The 25849-nt window shown below is 57.6% G+C and overlaps 1 pseudogene; it reads left to right on the top strand.

The window, feature by feature from the left end:
• The window catches only part of LOC138101926 (zinc finger protein 208-like), a 198121-nt pseudogene that overhangs the window by 15186 nt on the left and 157086 nt on the right, over nt 1-25849 (top strand).

Genomic DNA, 25849 nt, shown 5'->3' on the forward strand with positions numbered 1-25849 from the left:
TCAGTGCATGGCTTTGATTTCCCCGAAAAAGGGAAAACCGCCCCAAACCCCTTTGGCTGAGTGCACGAGGGGAGAGATTTCTGGCAGAAAACTCCCAAAGCTCAGAGCAGGGTAATGCGAAGTAGAAGAAGACCCTCCCAAACTTCTTCCTCCCACCCCTCCCTCCTTCCAGCTCCACCTCCCACCCCGGCAGTGCAGGACACAGGGAATGGGGGCCATGCTCAGTTCATCCCCGGTGCCTTCTCCCGCTGCTCAGGGACAGGAGTCGTTCCCCTGCTGCACTCTGGGCTCCCTCCCACCAGACAGTTCTCCAGGAACTTCTCCACCCTGAGTCCGTCCCACGGGCAGCAGTCCCCTCACACTGCTGCAGCCCCGGGGGTCACTCTGCCCCGGGGTCAGTCCTGCAAGGAGAGGCTGCTCCAGCGGGGCCCCTCTGTCCACGGGTCTCCCACGGGGTCACAGCCTCTCCTCAGGCATCCCCCGCTCTGGTGGGGGCTCCTCCAGGGGCTGCGGGGGATCTCTGCATCCACGTGGATTTCCAAATCTCTTCCACATTCCAAGCACTTGTGGGGCTTCTCTCCACCCTGAGGCTTCTCCATCAGCTCTGAGCTGTGGCTGGATCTCCGGCTGCCTTTCTGTCTCACGGGGGTCTTTCCTCCTCGCAGCTCCCTGGGCTGGGTTTGCCGTCACTCCTTGTGGATCTCTTCAGTTTTTCCTCCCCACTGGATTCCTGCACCAAGGAGCTGCTCAAAGCTGCCTCTTCCACGAGGTTCTGCCACAGGGATTTGTTCCCCCTGGTCTCCATCTGCAGCTCAGTGCCTGGGGCAGGAAGGAGAAGGAGAGGAAGGGACAGGGAGAAGGGAAAAGGAAAAGGTAGAAGGAGAGGAAGGAACAAGAAGAAGAAACCAGGGAAGAAGGAGAGGAGGAAGGAAAGTGGAAGGAATAAGGACAGAACGAGGAGAGGAAGCAGAGTGGAGAAGGAGAGGATGGGATTTGCCTCCATGCCATAGGGAAGGGGAAGGAGATCCCCCCAGTCCGTCCCCAGCAGGACGGTGTCGGCAGCGGGGTTGTCCTGCAGCCGGGGGTGATGCTGGGCTGGGAGATGGAGCAGGAGAGAGGGGGAAAGGGGCAGTGACTTCCTCCTCACCTGCCTGGGGGTCCCAGGACATCTTCCTCTTTCTTGCAGCCTCCTTCTCCATCCAGCCATAGGTTTGGAATGACAAATCCTGTTTTCAGGGCAAAAACAAGGGGTGAGTGTGTTAGGTTGGGGGTTCCTCCAGCCCAAGTCCATCTCTAGAAGTCACCAGGCATTTGTGTCCATAAAACCCTCCAAAATATTAAGATCCAGCCACAAAAGCCCCAAACACAAAGACACAGCCCCAAAACTCCCAAAATCTTGATATACAGGAAAAACTCCCCCACAACAGGAAAATTCTGCCCTTCAAAAAATCAAACCACCAATGTTTAGACCAATAAACCTTAGAAACAACAGGATTCCCTCCCTCACCCCAAACATTTAGAAAATATCAAGATTCGGCCCAAGAGATCAAAATTCAAACAGAAAACTCCAAGATTCAGCAAAAGTAACCTCTCGGGAGTTCTGTCTCTCTGGGTTTCTGGGTGTCCTGTGTATTTTGAGGTTCCCCCATATCCGGAGTTCCCGCCTTCTCTGGGCTATCAGGGGTCCGGGGAATCCCAGGGGTCCCCCCTTTCCAGGCTCCCCACTTCAGTGTCCAGGGGGTCCCTGGTTCCCCTGCTCTCCATCTTCCCCCTCCCTTCAGGCTGCAAGGGGTCCCCCAGCTCCAGGATCGCCCTTCTCCGCTCTTCCCACTCTGTGGCTCTCGGGCTTCCCCCAAACCCAGCTCTCCCAGGCAGTCCCTGAAACCGGTGTCCCTGAAACCGGTGTCCCCCTCACGCCGCACTGGCACCGGGCAATCGCCACGTGGTACCAGAGCCTGACCCAGGGAGACCAACCCACACGTGGGGGGAGGCCCCGCATCCCCCCACCCATGGCCAGGGCTCTGCTGTGAGCCACCAGCGGGAACCCCCCCAAAAAACCCTCCCAGGGACCACCCAAGATATTTGGGGCAAGCTTCCCCTCCCCGGACCCCTGCGGAATTCGGGGGGGGCGATGCTCCCGGGGCGGGGGCCTGCGGATACAGGGAGCGATGGACGCACGTGCTGCCTCCTCTTCCTCCTCCTGTTCCTGCTCCTGCTCCTCCTCTATCCCTCCTCTTCCTCCCACTCCTCCTGCACTTCCACCTTCTCCTCCTTCCATCCCTTCTCCCCCTTCTCCTTCATCCCTCCTCCTCCACCCCTGCTCCTCCTCCCCCCAGGCTCAGCGCCCACCCTTGGCCGCCTCCCCCCAAACCCATCGCATCCCATGGGAGGAGCAGGGATGGAGCTGGGGCCGGTCGGGCTGGGGCAGCGCTGGGCTCTTGGCTGCTCCCAGCCGCTGTGGGGGAAGCCAGGAAGGGGAAAAGAGGGAAGATTGTTGTGTGGAGAAAAAAGTTTGGGGCTTGTGGTCACACTAGCTGGGGATTTGGATCCCTTTGGTCTCACTGCAGGAGCCTGGAGATTTTGGAGGTGGAAATACAGAGATGGGTTGGGGCTCCCAAGGGATTTTGGGGACAGGGTGAGGGGTTGTGGGAGCCACTTGCCGGGGGGCAGTCAGGCATGAGACCCCTGGGCTGGACTCCTGGTTTGGGCATTCCAGCTCCCGTTTTCTGCTCTCTTCCTCCCTTTTTCCCACCTCTCTCAATATTTTCCTGTCGTCCCCACCACACCCCTGAGATGCCCACACTCACCTGAGTCCCGCTGGCCCCCAGACACGTGAGCTCCCAGCACCACCAGTACCACCAGTACGGCCCCAGCTGCCAGCACACGCCCCATGGCCAGCGCTGGGCAAGTGCCGCCAGCCCCAAAGCAGCCGCGCACGGCACTGGGAGCACCGGTCCGGACCAATACAGAGCACGGGTGGGCAGCATCAGAACCCATGAAAGTGGGTCCACCACAAGTCATTTAGAACCCCCAAAACTGGAGGAAAGCATCAGGATCCTCCCAAAAAAGGGCTCACCTCTGCCTGCTAAAATGACTGGGAAATTTCCCAAATCCGTTTATAACCCCCCAAAACTGGTGGAAAGCAGGAGGATCTACCCTAAAATGGGCTCCCCATGTCCTTCCCTGTGGGGCCACACTCCAAGTGCAAGAGCCAGGTGTGTCTCCCCTCCCAGTAACACATCCCTCAGGACTGGAGGGTGTTGTAATGTATGTGAGCCCTGTTAGTGTGCCCCAGCCAAACCATCTTTAGTGATTCTTATCAGAGACACCAGGAATGCATCAGGGTTACCGAAATGTAAGCAGCGCTCAATTGGGAAAGAAGAAGCTGAGAAGCAGAATACCAGGGCAGCGAGAAATAGATAAAGAAGGACTGTGCCACACTGGACTAGAACCAATCCTGTTTTCTGAAAAGTGCGTGCAGAATGCGTGGAGGAAATCGAGGGACCAATCAAGAAGTGCGTGATCACATGCACAGCAGCTGCAAAATGCATAAGTAGAGTGCAATGGAAACAATAAAATGTCTTCTGCGGAATCATATTGCTTCATTGTTCAGAAGTCCTGAGCTCCCGCATGCTGGTGACCTCGCGACGTGATAAACGCTGCGATAATGAAGCAGACCGGACCCTTTGGATTCTGAAGGGGGTCTGTGGAGTGAAAAGGCGGGAGGCCCCGGTCAGAGCCTGCCACGGCTGGACCGTGGAGGGGGGAGGCGGAGAACGGCTCCATTGGAGTTGGAGGAGCCAAAGAAAGCTCCTGGGGAAAGAAGTCCGGAAAACGTACGCTGCAGCGGGTGCACCCGAAGAGGTGAGAGGCCGGGGGCTGGAGGATGGGGAAGGGTCTGTCGAAAGAGGAGCAGGCCACGTTCAGGGTCCTCCAGCATATTCTCTTTGAGAGAAGCATGACCTGGAGGTCTTGAAAAGACTGTTAAGATGGGGTCGGGAGAGAGGATTTTTTGCCACCCACGGGAGCGTTCTCAGCACTCTTGAGTGGGAAAGGCTGGGAATCACTCTTTGGGACGCCATAAGCAATGGATTAAAAGAGACTAAAGGGCTTAGTACGCTATGGAAGTTAATAATAACGGCGCTGAGGCAAATAGAGGCAGAAAAAACAGCTGCGGTAGGGGCAGTAGCCCGTCTAGAGCCAGGCCGTCCCGCGGCTGCCTTTCCGACGTACGCCCGAGAATTCTTTGGGGGAGTAGACCCAGTTATACCGTCTCTGCCTTCTGCACCCGCGGAGACGGAGTTACAGGCTCCGCAGCCCACGCCAGAACCAGAGAAAATGGAAGTGGATGAGCTCCCTCTCCACAAGCACCAGAACTGCCTAGGAGGTGTCCCGTGGTGTCTCCCGAAGAGTTAACTTTAGCTCTGGGGGGGCGTGTGTGTCCCCCGCTGCCCCCATCGCCGTCTGCCTCACCGCGGCTTAGCCAGAGCGGGGATTCCAATGCGAACGGCGGGTGTTCAAAGGCAGAGCGATTGAGCCGCTTTGAGAACACAAGCGGCAGGAGAAAGAAAGAGAAAAGCAGAAACCGCTGCTGGTGGCGGAGGGGAGAGAGAATCCTGAATCAGCTGCTGAATGTGTGTCGCGGTGCCGAGTCTTCGGAGCGCGTTGGCCGCGGGGATCGCGGGCCCGGCTCCCCGGGGGGGTGGCCCCGGTGGGGGTCCGTCCGCCCTGTGACTCCTGCCGAGGAAACAGTTTGGCGAACAGAGAAGGGGGAAAACCGCGGGAGCGAGAAGGGGATGCGGGGAAATTCCAACCGGGGCAAAAGCTGGAGCGGAGCCGGGGAATGCGAAGAACGACTGATCCCCCGGCTCAAAGGGCGGAGTGGAAAAAAGAAAGTCCTGCCCGCGGCTCCCCAAGCCGCCCTGCTTCCGACAAACCTGCTCGGCGGTGGCAGGGAATCATACGGGAGACTTTGATTGAGGGTGAATTTATTCCACAAGCGTTCCCGGGAATTGCTGCCCCCGGTAATCCGAACCAACGCCAGTGGGCGGGGCTCAATTGGAAGCTCGTCCGAGAAGGACAAAAAGCTGGGATGCAGTATGGATTAACCAACCCGTACGTGCAAACTTTGTTGCACCATATTTTTACGAGTGGTTTAATGACTCCGTTTGACTGTAGAAAGCTGGCAGAAATCTTTTTGAAACCCACACAGAGACTGCTATGGCAAGCGGGTTGGGAAAGGTGTATAGATGGTGCCGTGATTGAAAATCTTGAGCTCCTGCAGGAGGGTGCCCCAAAACCTCCTCAGTGAAAGGACCCCTTCAAACCTCTTCATCCCAACATGTGTCTGTCTCATTCCAGACCCCATCCCAGCCATCCTCCCTCTCCCAAATACAGCCCCATTCTTAGGGGGCCAGAGCTGCTTCAGGAGGCATCGGTGAGTGCAGGGGATCCTTTATCCCCCTCGTGCAGCTCCAAGCCCCCGAGGGCAAAGCCCTGGTTTCTAGGGCTGTGCCCGCTCCTCAAATCTCTCGGATTTAATACCCAAGTGTGGCAGGGACACGGCCCCGGGAGCTGCGCTAATGCCCGGCGGTGCCCGGGAGGCTCTGAGGGGAGGGGAGTTCATAAGGACTCCCCCCGCCCCCATCGCTGCGCACGAAAAGCTTTTTTAGTGCATGGCAGCGACTTTTCGTGGTTTCTGGGCTCGGTGGGGCCGAGGCGGCGGCAGCGGGAGCCGCGGGGCCCGGGCCCGTGGGGGCGGCCGGGGGTGAAAAGTGCGCAGCGACCCCAGCGCGGTGCCCGAGGGCTGAGCGGAGCTGGTGGGGAACAACCCCCGGAACCCCCCGGTGCCCGAGGGCTGAGCGGAGCTGGTCGGGAACGCCCCGCTCGTCTCCGCCGCTCCAAGCCGCTTTCCCGGCTCCGGCTGCCGCCGCCGCCCGGCCCCGGCGCGGTCCCGCGGGGTCGCCGCTCGAGGCGCAGCTGGAGGGGCTCGATCCGGGCCGCGCCCCGCCCGTCCCTCGCTGCGCCTCCTTCAGTGACTCGGGGCAGCCGAGAGCCCTCGGGGCGGCTCCAGAACACCACAGAACTCCCCCCGGCTGCGGCTCTTTCGGTGACACGGGGTGGCCGAGAGCCCCTGGTGCTGCCCCCACGGTCTCTCGGTGCGGCTCTTTCAGTCACGGGCAGCGGCCACTCCCCGTGCGGTTTCTTTCATTTTTCTTTATTCTATTCCCTCTATATTATTCCGGTCGCACCTCCCATCCCACGCCCCTCCGGTGCGGCTCTTTCCCCGCCGCCGCTGCTCTCCGCTCTCTCGGTGCAGCTCTTCAGTGACACGGGCCGGCAGGGACTCCTCGGGCGCCTCTTCCGAGCCTAGGCAGTGCCCATCCCGCCCCGCAGCTCTTCTACCGCCGCCCCGCCAGTCCCTCGGGGCAGCTCTTTTACTGACACGGGGCCGCGGAGAGCCCGGGTTGCGGCGCTTTTCTTGCATTTTAATCTATTCTCAATGCTTTATTCCATTCACACCTGCCACCCCCTCGGCGCTGCCCTTCTGGCCACACCCGACAGCGCCTGTCCCGCCGTGCGGCTCTTCAGTGACACCGAGCGCCGGGGACATCCCGGTGCAGTTTTTTAGTCTATTTTACTCCATTCTCTGGATTTTATTCTACTCACCCTCCGCCCGTCCCTCGGTGCAGCTCCTTCAGACGCGGGCGGGGGAGACGCCTCTCGGTGCGGCTCTTTGATTGTATTTTATTCTCTTCTCTGTATTTCCTTTCCTTCCCAGCTCGCCCATCCCGCGGAGCGGCTCCTTCAGGGACCCGGCGCGGCACAAACCCCTCGGGGCGGCTCCAACAGAGCCCCGCCCGCCGCCGCTCCCCGAGGCCTCCCCGCTGCTCCCCGGCCATCGGACACCGCAGGCCGACCCGGCCCCTTCTTCCTCTTCCTCTTCCTCCTCCTCCTGCCGGGATTCAGCCCCCGCCGCCGCCCGGCTCCTTCTGCCGCTCCTGCCCGGCACGAAGCGGCGCTGCCGCTGACGGGGCCGGAGCGCGGCGGCCCCGCGACTGCCCCGCGCCTCAGGGCCGGGCCGGGGAGTGACCGCACGGCTGGGGAGGGACCCCCGCTGGACACGGCAAGGATTCCTGTCCCTCAGGGGGAAGCACGGACTCACCGAAACTCCCATCCCTTCTCCGTGCGCCGCTGGCCAGAGGAGGGAGGGAAACGGCCATTGCTCTGGAGTTTCACATTCAATCCTTACAAAGCAGAGTCACAGACGGAGCTCCGCTTTCAGCTTCAAACGAGGGAATCCAACGGGAGCGCTGGCGCTTCTGTAACCTGTCAAGCTGTTCCTTGATACTCGACACTTTAGTTCTGGCCATAGGAAGCCCTTCAGCAGCAATGTCTTTCCCAGCCACTGGTTTCTGGCTCAGACCCAGCTCGGAGCTTGGACAAGAAACCCAAAGTCCCAGGAGAAGAAGCTCTGCTGTTACTTTCTTTATTCAGAGTTCTTTTTTATTATATTTTAGGCATCATCTATAATGTGCTTTTTTTTCCTTTTTCTAAAATCTCGTGTTTATTCTCTCTTTGCCCCCTCCAGCCCTTGTCCCCCTCCCGGAGGTTTGTGGGGCGCTGCTGTCCCTCAGCCCTTCCTGCCCCGGCACCCACGGCCGCTCCGGTGCCCTCAGGCCCCGGCTCGAAGCGAAACCACAAAACCCTCTGGAAAGAAAGCCGGTCAGGGGAAAAACCCTGCAGGGGGGATTGAATCCCACGGACAGCGATTGCTGGGAGTTGGAGATTCCAAACGCTCCAAGGGGCCGGAGGGAACCGCGCTGCGGCCTCGGGGCCTCCCTGGGGCACCGTGGGGACCCCCGAGCAGAGCGACTCTTCCTGCCCCCCAAAATCCGCAGCTTTGGGTCAGCTGAGGAAAAGAGCTGGAAAAAGGAGCTGGAAAGGGGCTGGAGCCCGAGGGGAGCCCTCAGCCATTGCCCAGAGCAGCCACAGGAAAATGCCCCGGAAACCAAGGAAATCGATGGAAGTAATGAGGAATTTTTGAACTCTTCCCGCTGCTGTTTCCAGAAGGTCCCGGCCGGGTCCTGCTGGGAGGAGCCGGGGGCGGGGAGGGGCCTCAGGGCTTAACTGGGGAGAAAAGTTGAATTGGGGCAAGGAAACTTTAATGGTGGGGAGAAAATGTGAATGGAGGGGATTTGAATGGGAGGGGATGGTTTGAATTGGGCAGAGAAAATGAAGTGGGGGAGGAGCCCCCCAGCCCTCGCCTGTGCCCTGAGGGTGCTGCCAGCGGTTCCCCTGCTCCCACCCCCCGGGCTGGGGGTGCGGAGCTGCCGCTGCTCCCCGGGAATGCCACGGGATAAAAACTCCACTCAAGCTTTTATGTTCCCAGTCATTCCCAATAAGGTCCCACTTGCCCCCAGCATGGTGCCAGTTGTTCCCAGTCATGCCCTGTATGGTTCCTTTCACTCTCAGTCCCTCCCAGTAGGAGTCAGGTACGGCCCCAGTCACTTCCAGTATGAACCCAGTCACTCCCAGTCAGTCCCTCTATGATGCCTTTTGCCCCATCATGGTCCCAGTTGCTCCAAGCATGATCCCAGTATGAGTCCAGTCACCCCCAGTATGATTCCCAGTAACTTCCCAGTATGAGTCAGGTTTGATCCCTGTCATCCCAAGTATGATCCCAGTCACTCCCAGATATTCCCAGAACATGCCAGTCACTCCAGTATGACCCTGTCACTCCCACTATGATCCCAGTATGACCCCAGTATGCACCAGCTGCTCCCAGGATGATCCCAGTTGCCCCTGCATCTTTCCAATTGCGCCCTTTCACCACCACCATGGTTCCAGTCACTTCCAGTACGATTCCAGTCAGTCTCAGTATGATGCAAATCACTCCCAGTATATCCCAGCAGCACCCATTGGCCCTCAGCATGTTCCCAGTAGCCCTCAGTGTGGTCCCAATATATCCCAGTATAATCCCTGGTGTCCCAAATCTGCTCCTGCCCAGTCCTGATCCTGGTCCCAGTGTATCCTGCTGTCCCATTCTGTCCCAGTCCATCCCATTCGGTCCCAGTCACATCCGGCCCCTTCCCGGCAGCCGCCGCCGTTTCCCGGATCCTTCTGCCCCCCCACCCCCAAAGCTGCCCCCCCACGCCCCAAGATGCTGATGGGGATCGGGGGCTTCGTGTTGGCCTTCGTCTTCCTGGTGCTGGGGCTCGGCTTCTACCTGTGCAAGCAGGTGACGGGAGGGGCCCGGGGGTCGTGTCCCCCCTCCCCCGGAGCTCTGTGCTCCCCCCGGGGCCCCCCAGCCCGGTGTCACCCCCTTTGCTCTGCCCACAGAGCTCCTGAGCCGCCGGCGGCCGCAGCCCCTCCCCGTGGCCTCGGGCCCGACCGGGACCCCCCGCTCCGTCCCCGCGCGGATTTTGGGGAGGTCGTGTGTCCCCCCCAGCCCCGCTGTAACTCTGCCCCTGCCCGTCTGCTCCCAGTGTTCCCAAGAAGGCTTCCCAGTTCGGGCTGGTCCCGTTTATTGGGGGGCAGTGGGGAGGGACTCTGGGGGGAACCTGAGAGGGGGCAGAGATTGGAGGGGGCAGAACCGGCCGCAGGATGGATCGGGAATGGGGACCCCCGTGTGTCACCCCCGCATCACCCCACTCTTTGGGGTGCTTGGGAGGCACCTGAACTCCAACACGGCACCCAGCGAACCGAAAACGGGTCGGGAGTCTCCTAAATCCCACAGCCGCCAACGAACCCCAAATCCCACAGAAAAATTCCCCCCAAAAGAGCCCCGATAAAATGCGCCAGAGACAGCGCATGACAACCTTCAGCCAATCAGAGCGCGCGGCGCTGGTGACTCACCAGTTGCCAGGCAGACCCGCAGCGCTCAGCGCTCCCCACCCGGACCCCGCCTGCGCCCCCCCTCGCTCCCAGCGCCCCCCGCCAGGGGAATTTGAGGAGGGGACGCGTGGGGGGAGCCCAGGCCGGGCCCAGAGCCCAGCGCTGCCCCAGCCCGACCTGTCCCGGCTCCATCCCGCGGGATGCGACCGCGTCCGGAAAAGGGGGGCCGAGGGTGGGCGCTGGGCCCGGGGGGAGCAGGAGAAGGGATGGAGGAGGAGGAGGGATGAGGAAGGAGCGGGAGAAGGGCCGGAGAGAAGAGGAGAAGGAGGCGGGATTAGGAAGGAGGAGGAGCAGGAAGAGCGATGGAGGATGAGGTGGGGGAGGAGGAGCGGGAGGAAGAGGAGCGAGAGAGGAAGAGGAGAAGCAGGAAGAGGAAAAGCAGCAGGGGAAGCGCGGGGTCGGAGCCCGCTCTGTCCGCCGCGGCCCCGGGAGCATCCCGCAGGTGAGCGGGGAGGGGGAGCTCGCCCCAAATCTCTTGGGGGTCCCCGAGCGGCGTTTTCTCTTGGGGTGTGTTTGGAGCTCGCAGCTTTCGGAATGGAGCCCCAAATCTCTTTGTTGGTCCCTGGGAGGGTTTCATTTTGGGGGTGGGCGATGTTTGGATCCTGCGGGACCCCAAAGCTGAGCCGCAAATGCCCCTTCGGGGGATATTTTGGGCGCTCCGTGCCAGTGCCGAGGTGGGAGGGGGACATCGTTCTCGGGCCCCCCCGGGAGAGCGGTGGAGGGGAACGCCGGGAGCCCCGGGGTGGGGTGAGGGGAGAGGGGCGATCCCGGAGCTGGGGGAGCCCCGGCAGCCTGGAGAGGGGGTGAGCCTGGATAAGGTTGGACCCATGGGATCGCTGTAAGCCCGGAGCAGAGAATCAGGGAGAAAGGACCCCTGGGACCTCGAAAACCCCCGGATCATCCCTGAGCAGGACCCCAGAGAGGGGGAACCCCAGGAGCTGCAGGATCACAGAGAGGGGGGAACCCCAGGAGCTGCAGCACCCCAATGAGCCCAGGGAAAAGAGAGCCCCAGAACCTCTAAGTGGAGAGATCAGAGAGGGGGAAGTGCTGGGAGGGTTTTTTGGGCTGAATTGTGGTGGTTTGGGGTTTTTATGGACACAAAACTCTCGGAGACTCCAAGAGATGGACCTGGGCAGGAGGAACTCCCAGCCCAAGGCGCTCTGCCCTTGTTTCTTGCCCCCAAATCAGGATTTGTCATTCCCAAGGTGTGGGCGGATAGAGGAGGAGGAAAAGCCCTGGAGATGCTGCAGGAGGAGGGGCTGCAAACGCAGCCCAGAGAGATCCAAGGAGGAAAGAGCCCCCCTGTGCTGGGAAGGTGGCCAGAGATCCAGGGGAAGTTCAGAGCTGGGGGAGAAGCCTCAGGGTGGGGAGGAGCCCCACAAGTGCTTGGAATGTGGGAAGGGCTTCAGGTGGAGCTGCAAGCATGAGGGAATACCAGAGGATCCACACTGGGGAGAAGCCCTATGAGTGTGGGGAGTGTGGGAAGAGCTTCAGCTACAGCTCCTGCCTGATCCAGCATCAGAGGATCTGCACTGGGGAGAGCCCCTATGAGTGTTCTGAGTATGGGAAGAGGTTTCAGAGGAGCTCCAATCTCCTCAGACATCAGCAGATTCACACGGATGAGAGGCCCTTCTGCTGCCCCGACTGCAGGAAGGGCTTCAAACACAACTCCAACCTCATCAGGCACCAGCGCATCCACACTGGGGAGAGGCCCTACGAGTGTCCCCAGTGTGGGAAGAGCTACTCCAGGAGCTTTAACTTGACCCAACACCAACAGAGGCACCTCTAAGGGAAGCCCTGCGAGTGCCCCGAGTGCGGGAAGAGCTTCGTGCGCTGCTCCAGCTCCATCCCCCGTGGGAGGATCGGTGCTGGATGATCCCCAGTGACCCCCGTGGGGCAGAGCCCTGGTGACCCCCGTTCCGGGTGATCCACGCTGGGTGGGGGGAAGGTGTTGGAGAGATTTCTTTGCCTTCTCCTTGTGCTGCTGGGATTTGGTTGGGAATAAATTCCCTCCCTGTGCCCAGGCTGGCTCTGTTGTGCCCGTGCCGGTGCTCCGGGCGAGATCTCTCCCGGTCCTTCTCTCAGCTCCTGAGCCTTTCCTTGTATTTCTTCTCCCTGTGCAGGAGCAGAGGGCAGGGACAGAGCGGTTTTGGTGTCTCCCAGCATCCAGGCAGGGCCAGCCCAGCCCCGGGGCTGGGGAGAGGGGCTTGTGGGTGTCCCCCCGTTTGCAGGACATCCACACTGGAGCAGGTAGATCTGGAAGGAGGGAGGGAAACCGCACTAGAATGTGACATGTCCTTGTGTTGCCCTGTGCTACAGTTCCACTGTTGCTGTTGTTTTTGGCTTCCTTATGATTTTATCTTTTGCATGCAATGCTTGTGAAGTGCCCCCGCTGTCCCTTGTGTCCCCTGGGCACCGACAGCCCCGGCCCTTGCCCTGCTCCCCCTCCCACGTTCCATCCCGGCTGGCGGAGCCTTGGAGCTGCCGTGGGGCTGCCCCGGGGGCTGCGGCCCGAGCCGGGGCCCCTTCCCAGTGCTCCCAGTCTGCCCATCCCGCCTGGAGCAGCCAGCGAGGGCTTCAGCTGGGGCGGCAGAGAGGCGCTGCTGGGGGGTCCCACCTCCGCTTGGCTTGGGTTGTTCTTCCCAAGCTGGGCATAAACGACTTTGGGAGTTTTGTGCCACAAATCTCTCCCCTCGTGCACTCAGCCAAAGGGGTTTGGGGCGGTTTTCCCTTTTTGGGGTAAATCAAAGCCATGCACTGATGCTCCGAATTAGGGGCGGGAGTCGGGAGGCTGCAGGGCTTGCCAAGGAGCCGGAGGCAGCCAACACGCAGGGCTGGGCAAGTCGGGCCGGGAGCAGCGGAGAGCTTTGTTTCCCTTCCCAGCTGAATGGCGGCTCGGGCCGGGCCCGTTCCAGGGCTGTTCCTCAGCTGCGGCTTTCCCCTCACGCAGCCCGGGGGGCGCTGGGAGCGCGGGGCGAGGCTGGGCCGTGTGCAGAGCCCGCCCCTCGCTGCGATTGGGCGGTGCTGCCGTCAGTCGTGGTTCTGGCGCGCTGATTGGTCGGAGCGGGGAGCAGCCCGGGCCCGGAGCCGCCGGCAGGGCGGCCGTGGCGCAGCAGAGGCGCCATTGGCGGAGCGTCTGTGCGGGCCCGGGAGCGGCGGCGGCGGCCGGAGCCCGGTGAGGCGGCGGCGGAGCTCGGAGGCGGCCCCAGCGCAGGTGGGAGCCGCGCTCGGTTCTGGCGGGGCTCGGCGCTGGCTGCGGGCGGAGGGGGCGGCAGGGGGCTGGGGCGGGTTCGTTGTGCCGTGTGGGCGCCGTGTTCGCCCTGGCGTGAGGGCGCTGCGGGAGCGGCTGCCCGCGCTCTCCTTGCCGCTGCTGCCTCGGCAGGAGCCGGTGCCGGAGCAGCGCTGGCTCGTCCCGGCTGCTGTGGGTAGGACAGAGGTGGCTGCCCCGTCGGCGGGAGTGTGCGGGAAAGTTCCCGTGGCCAGAGGTTTGTGTCCCCAGAGGAGCCGGAGGAGTCCTGTAAAAGGAACTTTATTCCTGGAGCAAGGGAGAGGCCACGGGGCATTTCCCGTGGGCTCTGTCCAAGTGTTGGAGGACGCAGCCTCCTTTTTATGCCGATGTTCCCGGCCGCATCTCCGTGTCCCTTTCCGCAGTGGCTGAGGTCCTTGGAAGGTACAGACTTCCCGATGCGCCTGCTGCATGTGCCCCTTAATGTGCACCCCCACTTTGTAGAACATCCGATATTCATGGCTCTGTGAAGTCTTTGTTCTTCTTCGTGAAGTTCAGGAATTTCGCAGGGCCTTGGCTGAGCAGCAGTTCGTGTCAATTTGTAACATTTTCTGAAATTTATGGTTTCTGTCCTTAGTTCCTTATCTCCAAGTCCCTGGCCCTATCTCCAATGGGATTCACACCATCTGTTTCTAAAGAGACGTTCATTTTTTTCCTTAGAATCCCCCCTTCTTATTTTTTCAGTACTTTTCTTTACAAACTTTAAAAATGCCTCAATCTGTTCTTCCTGGGCCTTCTTTGGTTTTGGGATTATTCTCAGTGACCTCATTCTGTGTCCTTTTGTGGCCGTTTCTGGGTCAGGAGGCCTGGCTGCCACCTGGATCCCCTTGATCCCCTGCTGAATGAGCTGCACTGAGCAAGGTGTGGTGCATGGTAAAAAGATGAGAGTTGCTGTTGCACCTGAGAGGAGAAACAGCATTGGTTTAACCCATGGTCTGCCAGGGAACCACAAAAATGTGTCCCAGTCCCGTCCTTTCCACATTTGGACAGGGACATGAGTAGCTTTCTTATTTTCTTTGTTATCTGTTTCACCACTTTTCCTTGGCCATCTCTTTGCCAAGAGCAGTTTGAGTCCTTTAATTTTCCACAACCTCCTGGTCCTTCTGCTGAAAGAGAATCTGATGCCGTCCCAGGGTGAAATTTGGTGTTGCTCATGGGAGTGGATTGGTGGGTGAGAAGGTCAGGAGCTGGAGCTGTGTGCTTGGTTATGGTTTGGAGGACAGCTTGTAATCTAATGATGCATTGAAATGATCACTGGGTTCTCTGGCACCTGGTATGAATTTGTTTGGGTTCCCAGGGGCTGCTCCATGGTGTTGTAGGATTTGTTCTGGTGGCCGTTCATCTTTTCCCCATTTTTGGGCGCTCCCTCCATCCAAGGATGCATCAATTGACCACTTTTCTCTGATTAAATCATCACATCCTTGGATTCCCAAGTGATTTCGCTGAACTTGTGGCAGCAAAAGCAGCCCAGTGGTCAAACCCACCCTATATAACATAGAGAGTGCCAGCAGATGTTGGAGTGGGGAGAGGGATGATTCCCCCCCGCTTTTTTGAGTGAAGTTCTCCCAACATTCTCCGTTTGCTGTTTTCCTTTGCAGCTTCAGGGATTTCTGTTGCAGAGTCCGAGATGCTCAGTGTGGGCTCTGCCTTTAGCGATGCAAATTCCGTCTGTGCAGGGAGGCAGAGCTTGGGGTGAGGGGCAGAGGGAATCAGCCCAATTCCTCTGTCAGGCAAGGAGAGCCTGGGACATTGTGCACACTTCCCCCAGCAGAGTTAATTTTCATTTCTAAAGCTCCTCTGCTGGCTGCCTGGAAGGAAGCTTCTCTTCCAGGGCAGCCATCAGGTGACTCAAAGTGCCCCCCCAACAAGCAGCTTTCTTTTTTTTAAAATGTCTTTTTTAACTGTTTATGAGTTAAAGGGTCTCCTTTAAAGCTCTTCCAGTTTTGCAAAATGTAACCTAAACGTGAACATGGAAAAACCCATTGCAAAATTCTGCCATCACTAACAGCCACACACACACGTACACAAAAAACCCCCCAAAGCAATAAAGATTTTTGCTGCTTCTTGTCCTAAGACTGAAAATTGACTCTCACACCCCTGGCCCAGACCCAGCTGACAATATCAAAGAAGGATTATTAAGAAAACACCTTCTAATGATGTAATCTTGTCACCAAAACTGTGGGAAGGACAAAAACTCTCCAACAACCTTTTTGGTGTATGAGAATCAAGGCTGAAGAAAATGAATGCAGAAGCTAAATTTTTAGCAATATAATATTGAACATTTATTAGTAGAACAAAGGCAAATCACAGCCTGGGGCGCTTGGCAATGTTGCCAGAGGCGCCCTCCATTCATTTTACTGTGGACTTAAGTACTCTCCTGAACTGTCACATATTCATTAACCCAGAAAGGAATTTACACTTCCCTCCCCTTTCCCCCTGTCCCGTTTCTGCCCCTTCCCCCAGCAGGACACCGCCTCAGTCCTCTGGATCGCTTCAGAACTGCAGACAGGCCCCCTCTCTCCGGTGCCTCCGCAGTCTCCAGCCTCATTTGCAGCTGCCAGTTCCCTTGGGCGGTGTGAGCTCTGATGAGGTAACAATCTTCCTGGGATGCATGCGGTTTATCTTCTTTGTTTCTCTAAGATGTCTTGGTTCCTGGCTCTGTAGTTTCTCAGCTCAAAATACATTTATTACCATGTGTTTATTAATACATTTCTTAACATATTACAACTATTTCAAAGTTACAATTTACCTTAATCTCGTTTCTACTTAACTACATTTTACTGTAACGCTATTTCTACACAATCCATCATCACTTCTAAATGTTTGAATCATATCTGTGAAAGACAACATTTATCATTCACTCATTTATCACACCAGGGTAAGGAATTCCCAACATGGATTCCAGGGGAGATAATTGAATATCTGCCCTGGGTCTGGCTCTTCTTCTTGCCAAAGCCAATGGCAGCAGCCGTACCCGTGGCATCTTGGTTTCTCCCAGCAGTTTCAGAAGGTGTTTCTTTATTTCCCCATTCATTCTTTCTACCCGACCCGAACTCTGGGGGTGCCAGGGCATTTGGAGGTCCCACTGTGTTCCTAAAGCAGCCAGAACAGCCTGAAGGATCTTTCCTGTAAAATGAGTTCCCCTGTCTGAGTCCATTGCTTCCACAATCCCATATCTTGGAACTGTTTGTTCCAAACATGCCTTAAGAACTGATGCAGGGATTGCTGAAGCAGTCGGAAATGCTTCTGCCCCGCTGTGAGCTGCCATGCTGTTAGCAGAAGATATTGAAGCCTTCCTGCTCAGGGCATTTCAGTGCCAGGCTCTTCCAGGCACCCCCAGCTTGGCCCTTTGAGCTGAGCATGCGGGCGCTGAGCTGCGCTTTGTCTCCTTCCCTTTCCTTAAGAGCAGCGTGTCTTGTCACTCTTTTCCCTTCTGCTGCCCTTGCAGACCCATCCCTAAACACCTTTTCTCCCTCAGGCCAGGGAATGTCTGGTCAATCTCTCCTAGGCCGGCTCTGGAGCTCTGTCACTTGACTGCAGTGTGAGGAATGAGACAACTCTTATTAAAAATTAAAATAATTTATTAAAACGGAAAAATTGAAAAATTACAGAAATTAGAAAAATATAAACATTTGGGATCCTAGTGGCTCAGGAGGTATGCCCCAGGAGTGCAGGGATTAGAGATCTTCAGGCTTAGACAGCACTGGACCTCTGGTGGAAGAACTTGCAGTGCTGGGCTGACTTTTAGCTAATCCAAAAGTCAAAAAAAAATATTATTAAAGGCTCCTTAAAAGGAGTAAGGCTTAAGTATCCAGCACTGGTGTCCACTACAGCTGATCTGCAGGGGTCTCTGCTCTGCTTTGAGGGGGGGGGGGGGGGGGTGCATCGTTGTTTTATATTGCCTTTGCTCCGCCCCAGTCTGCCCACAGCCCGCCCACAGCCCGCCCACAGCCCGCCCCTTTGGTCCAAAGTGATTGGTGCTTTCCTTTTGACAGATCATCTCTGTCTACCCATGGCTCGTCGTTGTCAGGGGGGTGGTAACAGCTGAAGTAAGGGTGGTAACATGCCCTCATTAAGATTCAGGTTGCCATGGAGCTTACTTGCAGAATAACAGCTATGGGGCTAAAAATAGCAATTGGCTGTTAGGACTGTGGTTTTGGAGTTAGTCCCCAGACTAAAGTGCAAAGGAAAACCCTAAAAACATATTAAAGTACATCTAATACCTCCCAAAACATCCACAAAAGCAGACAATGAACATAGGAGAAACAACTCTTACAGTGTACAAGTGGTTTAAAGTTTGAAAAAGGGATTTTTTAACTAGGAAACTTTTACCTGGGAATTTTAACTGGGACAAGTGCAAATACACTGTTTTGAACAAGTAAAAACACTAATAATGAAGCTTGATAGTGAAAACCCTAATAATAATAAGGCTTGATTTTTGTACCTGGGTTGATGGGTTAACTTTTTTATTCAATTAAAAGAGCTGTTTAACTCAAAATTAACTAATTAAGGCACTTAACATGCAAAGACCAAGCTAATAAGGGATTTCATGTATGACATGCAGCCATGGGTTTCTTGCCAGCCCCGTGTCCAGGGCCGTTCAAACAGGAGGCTGGGTTCAACCCTTGCCCTGTCCTCAACTCTGAATCCTCCTGTTCCATCCAACAAGTTTCATTCTGTAAGAACCCAGCGCTGCTCATCCATTTAGAGGCTCCTTTGGTTAACAAAGCTTTACCTTGATGCCAGGCTTGAACAATGAGAGATTCTGCTGCTGTCAGTTTTCAGGCCTCAGTTCCCATTAAAGCCGGGGCTGCACAATTCTGCAGACAATGAGGCCACTCTCTGGCCACTGGGTGAAACATTTGAGCCCAGGAATTCCTTTGGCATGGCCCTGATTAACATCCACATGCAATTCAAATGGTTTTTCCCTGTCTGGGAGGGCCAGGGCAGGAGGCTCAGTTAATCTGCTTTTGAAGCCTTGACAATTGTGCTTTCCTTCTGGTGTCCATGATGGGGTTTCTTGCCTGGCAGGAGAGGAGAGTTGTAGGGAGAGATGCCTGGCTCCAGAAGTGCTGCCTTTAGCACGGACTCAGTAAGAGGCTGTAACCCCTTCCTTGCCTCCCTTGGAACAGGGTATTGCTTTTAGACACCACTTGTCCTGGATGCTTCAGAGGAATTTGGAGAGGCTCCATATCTGATTTTCCCTATTTCCCTGGGGCTGCCCACACTTCTGGGTTCACTTCAGCAGAGGCCTTCGCAGACATTTGACACAAAGGTACAGCAGCATTAGCCTCTGGATCTCCTTTGACAATATGAATTTGCATTCCCACTTCAGCCACCAAATCCAGTAAATTGCAATCACAATTAGGAACAAACAGAAATTGATGCCTTTCAAACCCATCCCCCACATCTACTGATAGTGGTTGACTAAAACACCGCTGCTCATCTTTCCCACTTATTGCCTGAATAATGAAAGAACTTCTTGACAATTTCCCCCCTTAGGTGTCAGATTCGGAGTGGATCGAGAGGCCCCTGTGTCCATCAGGAGCGGCCTCATCTCGATCCAGACGCGCCCTGAATGTTCTCAAGGGCTCTGGTGCGGTGGGTCCCTGGTCTGCTGGGAGTTCTGCCAGCCCTGACAATCCATGTCCATGTGGGGTGGACTTGCTGGTGCTGAGGGTGCTGCTGTCTGTGCTTGCAGTGTCCTTCTGGCCTGCAGATGGACCCCTGATTCCTTGCCAGGGGCTGTTTGGGTGGGCTCTGCCGTGCCGAGGAGGGCAATGCCTGTGCCAGGTGCTTGTGGCCGCCGCCGTCCCCTGGGTGCTGGGGCCCCCTTGGGCCCTGCGGTTCATCCCTGGGGGGCTGTAGAAACTCTGCCATGGCCTTTGCCTTCACCTTGGCCTTTTGCTCATCCCTTCTTGCATTGCCCTGCTGAGCCTTTCTGGCCAAGTGCTGCAGGGGCTTCTTGTGCCTCTCCTGCAGCCCCCTCAGTGCCTGTGGGTGCTCATCCTCTGACAGCTGCTGAGCTTTCTGCAAAATCATTCGTTTCTCCAGGGACCCAAACAAGATCGATAAAAGAAAATCCTGATCCTTCCACATCCTGCAGCCTCCTGGGGGCCGGGGGCCACTGCCGGCCCTGCCCGGGGGGTGTTGGGGTCAGGCAGTGCCCGGCGCTGAGCCCCGGCTGCCCCACAGCCCCGGCCCGGCCCCGCAGCTCCCCACAGGCCCCCAGCCCGTGCTGCCCTGTCCTGCTGCTCCCCACCACAGAGAAACACCTGAAATACTGAGCTTCTTTTTCTTTCCTGTCCTGGAAAGCAGGGATACAAAGGAGGTGGAGCTGGCTGTGAGGATAAGAGGGTTTTGGCCCTTTTGGATGATAAGATTAGGGAAGGTGCTGTAAAACATTCCAGTTCTCACTATTTTTCTCTTCCTCCTCTTTTCCATCTTCCTTTTCCTTTCTTACTACATAGATTCCTCCTGCTGCTGTTTGCCTTAACCATATTCCTGCACACTCCCTTCAACCAATCCTTTCCCAGCACACCAACACCATCCATCTCCTGTTGCTGAGACCCCTTCTTGACTTCCCGTTTTCCCCCTGCTGGGTGTCCATGTCCTTAATTAGCTCTGGGAGAATGTGCAAACTACCTCAGCATTGTCCCCTTTTGTATAGGACACGATGTCCATGGTTCTGTTCAGGCTTTGTTGTTGTTCTGGAAGTTGAGGAATTGAGCAGGAGCTTGGCTGAGCAGCAGTGTGTGTCAGTCAGTGCCATTTTGTGGAGCTGCTGGTTTGTGCTGTCACTTGCTTGTGTGCAAGTGCGTGTGGCTGTGTCCGAGCAGATTCAGAGCATGTGTTTGTAAGGAGGCGTTGGTGTTGTTGGTTCGCTGGGGGTGCCCGGTTTTCGGGACATCCCCCCTGGAGCAGGGTGTCCCCCCTTGGTGCAGGCGCGGCCCTCAGGCAGCGCTCAGCCAATCAGAAGGCGCGGCGCTGGTGACTCAGCAGTTGCCAGGCAGAGCCGCAGCGCCCGGCGCTCCCCAGCTGGAGCCCACGTGTGGCCCGGCCTTGGCGCCCCCCGCCAGGGGAATTTGGGGAGGTGGGAGGGGGGGAGCGCCAAGGCCGGGCCGGGCCGTGCTGTGCTGGCAGAAGTGGCTGCGGCGGGGGCCGAGTGCGGGCAGGAGCGGCCGAGAGCCCAGCGCTGCCCCAGCCCGAGCTGCCGCAGCTGCATCGCTGCTCGTGCTGTGCGATCCGAGAGCTCTGGGGGGCAGAGCGAGCCAGGGCTGGGTGCTGGGCCTGGGGGGAGCAGGAGAAAGGCTGGAGGAGCAGGGCTGGAGACCAGAATGGTGAAACGATGGACGTGGGAGCAGCAGGTGGGATTCTGCAGGAGAAGGAGTAGTGTGAGGAAGAGGAGTCTGAGGAAGAGTAGGGATACAGGAGGAGGAGGAGGAGGCACCCCAAGGTTCCAGCACTCGCTGTATCTGCAGCCTCCCCCCAGCCCCAGGAGCGTTGCCCCCCCCATCCAGCAGGTGATCAGGGAGGGGGATCCACGATTTTCCCGTGGGTGAATCTTGGTGTTTCTGAGGTTTCTTGGGGTCCATGTTGGTGCTTTGGTTTTTTTGTGGGGGCTGAATGTTTCTATTTTGGAGGGAGTTTTATCTGAATCTTGATGTTTTGGGAGTTTTCGGTCTGTGTCTTGATGTTTGGGAGACTTTTGTGCTGAATCTTGGATTTTTTGGAGGTTTTTACAGACACAAGATGCCTGGTGATGGACTTGGGCAGAAGGAACCCCCATCCCAAGGTGCTCACCCCTTGTTTCTCCTCTCAAACCAGGATTTGTCATTCCCAAGGCATTGGTGGATGGAGGAGAAGGGAAAGCTCCGGAGATGCCGCACGAGGAGGGGCTGCAAACGCAGCCCAGAGAGATCCAAGGAGGAAAGAGCCCCCCTGTGCCAGGAAGGCAGCCGGAGATCCAGGGGGAGCTCGGAGCTGGGGGAGAAGCCTCAGGGCGGGGAGAAGCCCCACAAGTGCTTGGAATGTGGGATGGGCTTCAGGTGGAGCTGTACACTGAGGGTACACCAGAGGATCCACACTGGGGAAAAGCCCTATGAGTGTGGGAAGTGTGGGAAGAGCTTCAGCCGGAGCTGCAGCCTGAGAAAACACCAGAGGATCCACACTGGAGAAAGGCCCTACAAGTGTCCCAAGTGTGGGAAGAGCTTCTCCAGCATCTTTTGCCTGATCCAGCACCAGGTGGTTCACACCAGGGAATCTCCCTATGAGTGCTTAGAATGTGGGAAGAGCTTCCGCCAGAGCTCCAGCCTGTGGACACACCAGCGCATCCACACTGGGGAGAGGCCCTACGAGTGTTCTGAGTGTGGGAAGAGGTTTCAGACCAGCTCCGATCTCCTCGTACATCAGCGCATTCACACGGATGAGAGGCCCTTCTGCTGCCCCGACTGCGGGAAAGGCTTCAATCAAAACTCCCACCTCATCAGACACCGGCGCATCCACACCGGGGAGAGGCCCTACAAGTGTGCCCATTGTGGGAAGAGCTTCTCCAGAAGCTCTCATTTGACCCAACACCAACAGAGGCACCGCTAAGGGAAGCCCTGCGAGTGCCCCGAGTGCGGGAAGAGCTTCATGCACTGCTCCAGCTCCATCCCCCGTGGGAGGATCGGCGTTGGATGATCCCCAGTGACCCCCATTGGGCAGAGCCCTGGTGACCCCCGTTCCGGGTGATCCCTGCTGGGTGGGGGGAAGGTGTTGGAGAGATTTCTTTGCCTTCTCCTTGTACTGCTGGGATTTGGTTGGGAATAAATTCCCTCCCTGTGCCCAGGCTGGCTCTGTTGTGCCCGTGCCGGTGCTCGGGGCGGGATCTCTCCCGGTCCTTCTCTCAGCTCCTGGGCCTTTCCTTGTATTTCCTGTCCCTGTGCAGTAGCAGAGGGCAGGGACAGAGTGGTTTTGGTGTCTCCCAGCATCCAGGCAGGGCCAGCCCAGCCCCGGGGGTTGTGAGGGGCTTGTGGGTGTCCCCCATTTGCGGGATGTCCCCGCTGGAGGAGGGTGTCCCCCCTTGCTGCAGCCCCAGCCCTCAGGCAGCGCTCAGCCGAGCAGAGAACACCCTCGGCTGGGGCCTCATTTTTGGGCACAGCTGAGCCCCTGGACATCTCCATCCCCATTTTGGGGTGCACCTGCGCTCCTGGATACCTGGCTTCCCAGTTTTGGGGCTCTATTTGGCTTGCACAGCCTGGTTTTGGTAGCGGGGTTGGTTCAGAGGTGATGTAGTGGGTTGATCCTGAGTTGATGGACAGTCTTTTAGACTAATGACGCTTCTCACAATTTACATATTCAAACCACACAGAATGGCGGGAATTCCTTTTGTTCCAGCTCTCCTGCCGGAAGGTGGGGGGGCCTTGGAGGCTCCGGGCCCCGCCGGGTCAGGGCCCCTGCACCCCCTCCTTTCCCAACGCCGCAGCACAGACCCTGTGTCACTGCTGGGGGGGAACTGTCCCAGAGCCGCAGGCAGCTAAAGCCAGCCATGGAGTGCCACACAGCTAAACCCATCCGGCGCGGCTCCCTGGCACCGGCGGGTCCCTCTCCTCTCCACGCGGGGCCGGCGGAGCCAGCGGGAGCCGGCGGAGCCTCCTGTCTGCAGCCAGCACACTCCGCGCTGAACTGAAGAGGACACCACGCAGCCAGCAGCACAAAGGGAGCCAGGCTTTCTCCACCGTAGAGCCCGAACAAGAACACTCTTCAACGTGGCGGCTTCGGAGTCAGAGAGAAGAGAAAGTGAGTCCTGTGGGACGGAGCTGGAAATGGCGACGGGAGAAAAGAGGGCGGTGCCGCGATTCTCGCGCGCAGCTTAAAAAACTTAAGAAACTGTAATATCACAGACTGTTTGTCTCTTTGATCCATTTGGAGTACATGGAGGGATGGAAAGTTCACCCGTGGCCCATGAAAATTATGAAAAGTGCCTATGCCAGGCTATATAGAAGTATTGAGAGGCTTTTAGAGACCTCCTGTCACAAAAAAAAAAAACCAACCAAAAAACACCAACCCTTTGTGTTCAGGCCAAAGTAATTCATCCTTACAAAGACTAATAACTCCATGTGAAGGCCCATATCTGGCAGTGTGAAGGAATTGTGAGATTTTTCAGGGCAGAGATGTTTTACACCACAGCAGATTGTTTCTTTCCAGGCGGGTCTGCTGTTGGTGGCACTTTGGGAACCACGTGATGCAGAAGAAAACCCTTTTTTCCTTAAGCATAACAAGGAGACTGTTCAAGAACTGCAACACTGACTAAAATCCCATGTTCTGCTTCTTTTCTGCGAGTTGGGTAAAAGGAGGGAAGTGCTGGAAGAGAGGGAAGGTTTGCTTGAATTTCTTGTTATTTCTTTTTACTTTTAATTCTGTTGGTAATAAACTTTTTCTTTGTACAGCAACTGTTTAAGTTTGAACCTGTTTTGCCTCGCAGCTCTCTAGTTTTCCTCAATATTTTCTTATTTTCCCCTTATGAAAAATAACAGATTTCATGTGCTTGATGCTCAGCTGCGTCAAACCACGACAGGCAGAGCCCTGGTGCCCCCCGTCTGAGTGATCCATGTTTGGATCCAGTGTCCTGGGTTTGCATGGCCAGGCTTTGGAAATAGGGGGCCTCCAGGGGTGGCTTCTGTCAGCAGCTTCCAGAAGCTTCCCCCGTGTCCGGCTCCTGTTCCGTCCTGCCCCTGAAGGCGAGGGTAACCCAGGGTCTGGTTCATGGCTCCCCTGGGGCAGATGAGAGTGAAACAACAGTGAAAGATCTGTGTTTATAAATATATCTCTGTAGGGTTTATTTCAGAACAGTTTGGTTGCTGTGTGAAGGGGGTTTGGAGCCCTTTTGGTTACCATCCCCAGTAATATTAAAAGCATAAAAGTAACACTTAGGAAACGTGTAAGGGCAAAGAAAGTAGGAGAGTAGAAGGATACACAGTCAGCAGCCCTGGATCAGCAACAAAACTTTTGGTTTTGGTTGTTCCAATGTCGCTGTCCTTGGTGTAAGTGATGGTCCCAGGCTGGATCCCGTGGGGGCTGGGGAAGCCCCGGAAACTCCCAGTTCGGTGGGTTAATACAGGTTCAGGTTTGGGTGAACACCCAGGTACCTCCCCCGGGGGAGTTTTGCAGTGTCCGATGTCACACTGTGGATCCCGGGGCACTTTGGGGGCTCTGATGGTTTATGGCCCCTTCTAAGACATGGCCCTGCCCCTCCCGGCAGCGCAGCTGAGCCAGGCATGGCCCATGCGAAGGGATGGCAACCTCCAGCCCTCCGTGTGCATGTCCCGGGCCTGGCCCGGGCGGGTTCCCAGAGCCGGGCCAGTTGTGTAAGGGAGGGCGCTGCCCTGCTCCAAAGCCCTGTCCCACCTGGCCGGATCTGCTTCCCATCGGCCTCTGCCCTTCCCTGGCTCCAGGCCCGGCTCGGCCCCTCCGGGCTGGGTGTTCCCCCCCTGTGCCCCCGGGCGCTCCCTGTGCCCACGGCCAGCAAAGGCCCCGCTGCTGCTGCCGGTGGCCAATGGTTTGAGCCACTAACCCGGAACATTTCAGTCCCTCACAGCTCACCCCAAAAGCCGAGAGGGATCGAAGGCGCCTCAAAGCGACTCCATCCCACTGCAAAGGGCTCAATTCCACCTCAAAACAACTCCATCCCACCTCCAAATTTTGGGGTATCCCCTGTGCCCAAACTGCTCCCAGTTGTAGATGTTCCTGTCCATGAACTTCACCCGGTTGTTGTCATCAAGGAAGTGCCAGTGGGCTTTTCCCCAGGAATGGAACACACCTGTGTGGGAGACAGGTCAGGGGGTGCCCCCCTCCAGCAGCCCCCAGCACCCCTCAGCAGGTTGGGAGCTCAAGGGACCCCCCTGGACACCCCTTTCCCACCCCTCTCTGCCCCACGGCCACCTCAGCACCAGCTGCTGGGTGGGGAGGAACCCCCCATGAGACCCCCAGGGAGGGACAGGGGTTTGGGGACCCCTCCGCCCGCGAGGTTCTGCCCCCCCGAGAGCCCCAGGGAACAGCTGAAGAGATCAAGTGATGGGGACACGAAGGGACTCTCATGGGAAGCCCTTTCCCGCTGTGCCCCTATCCCTTATCCCCCTCTCAGACACCTTTCCCATTGTCCCTGCACCCCTCCCCACTCACCCGAGAGCTCCTCGCCCGCAGCTGGGGGCTCCCAGCACCCAGAGCAGGGTGACACGGTGGGGACACACGGGGGGGCCCCATTCCTGATCCATCCCAGGGCCGGTTTTGCCCCCCCAATTTTGGCCCCCCCGTGGAGTTCCCCAGAGTCCCTCCCCACTGCCCCCAATAAACGAGACCGGGCCGAACTGGGAAGCCTTACTGGGAACACTGGGAGCAGCCGGGCAGGGGCAGAGTGACAGCGGGGCTGGGGGGGACACACGACCCCCCCAAAATCAGCGCGGGGATGGAGCGGGGGGTCCTGGCCGGGCCCGAGGCCACGGGGAGGGGCTGCGGCCGCCGGCGGCTCAGGAGCTCTGTGGGCAGAGCAAAGGGGGTGACACCGGGCTGGGGGTCCCGGGGGGGCACACACGCTCTGGGGGAGGGGGGATGCGATCCCCGGGACCCCCCGTCACCTCCTCGAGCAAGTGAAAGCCGAGCCCCAGCGCCAGGAAGATGAAGCCCAAC

This window comes from Aphelocoma coerulescens, unplaced genomic scaffold (assembly GCF_041296385.1).
Source record: "Aphelocoma coerulescens isolate FSJ_1873_10779 unplaced genomic scaffold, UR_Acoe_1.0 HiC_scaffold_56, whole genome shotgun sequence".
Lineage (NCBI taxonomy): Eukaryota > Metazoa > Chordata > Aves > Passeriformes > Corvidae > Aphelocoma > Aphelocoma coerulescens.